This window comes from Tupaia chinensis, unplaced genomic scaffold, assembly GCF_000334495.1.
Source record: "Tupaia chinensis unplaced genomic scaffold, TupChi_1.0 Scaffold000704_1, whole genome shotgun sequence".
Taxonomy (NCBI): Eukaryota; Metazoa; Chordata; class Mammalia; order Scandentia; family Tupaiidae; genus Tupaia; species Tupaia belangeri.
Genome location: NW_006160227.1, coordinates 1,423,353 through 1,424,312, shown reverse-complemented (window position 1 = coordinate 1,424,312; position 960 = coordinate 1,423,353). Strand labels below are relative to the sequence as shown.

Here is a 960-nt window from a genome sequence, read left to right as displayed (position 1 = left end):
CCCGGGTGCCCCCGCCCCGCCAGGAGTGCGGCCCCTCGAGGGCAGTGAGTGCCGGCAGCTCCCAGCCCCGCTGGGCGTTCTCAGGAAGAACGAGGCGCCGCAGGTGTAGACCGGGCGCAGGGTTAACGCCCCTTCCTCCTCTCGGCCCTGTGCACTCGGTGCGACCTCAGGAAGTGCCGGCGCCCTTTGCCCTCTGACCCTGCGGCCTTTCGGAGGAGCATCTCTGGTGGTGGCGCTCTGCGCCGGGGGACACCTCGGATCCTGATCCGGGAGCCTTACCTTCCACTGCCCCACGCGCGCGCCGTTGCCCGGCAACGCCGGCCGAGGAGGCCGGAGGACGCTGCTGCCGTCAAGCGGGGTGGCCGCAAAGCCAGGCTAGTGCGCAGGCGCAGAGCTCGCAGCCTGCCCGGTCTGGGCGGGGTGCGCCTGCGCGTAGCCTGCGGGCGGGTGATCTGGTCCCCTGCTCGGCCCCAGCCCCCTGGGTGTCGTCGAGGTGGTTCGTCCACACTGCCGGGTTGTAGGACAGCCTCCTGCGCCCACGCGGTTCTCATTTACCTCTCCCCGCAGACCCACCAGGCCCGTTTGATCGCTGAGATGCGCAGTTCTCCGCGCAATGGTGCATAGTCACTTGGGTAGTGACCGTGTGTCTTCACCGCTCCGGGGCATGGGGTGCTCAAAGCCACTGGACTGTAATTAAGTGGCCCGGGCATGAGGGGACTGACCCCGGCTCTCAGTGGGCATCCAGAGAGCGCATCTGTGTAAAGAGGCACCTGTCGCAGAAAGCTGCCAAAGGCCGCTGCATGTCCTGCTGGCGGGTGTGAGGAGGAGGGCAGGGGAGGAGTGCGAGGGCAGAGGCAGACCTGCCTTTGAGGCCCGCTGTCTCCTCACTCTCTGAGTGTGACCTTGAGTGATTCCTGAACCAATTTCACCTGACCTGCTTTTCTTTCCCTTAAGGATTCT

The 960-nt window shown here is 66.4% G+C and overlaps 1 protein-coding gene across 1 annotated transcript in view; it reads right to left on the bottom strand.

The window, feature by feature from the left end:
• TSEN2 (tRNA splicing endonuclease subunit 2) overlaps positions 1-365 on the bottom strand; it is a 35,987-nt gene extending 35,622 nt beyond the window's left edge. The window contains exon 1 of the mRNA XM_006160646.3: positions 280-365. The gene's annotated coding sequence lies outside the window, so the exon portion shown is untranslated. The remainder of the gene's footprint in view (positions 1-279) is intronic.
• Between the last annotated feature and the right edge of the window lie 595 nt (positions 366-960).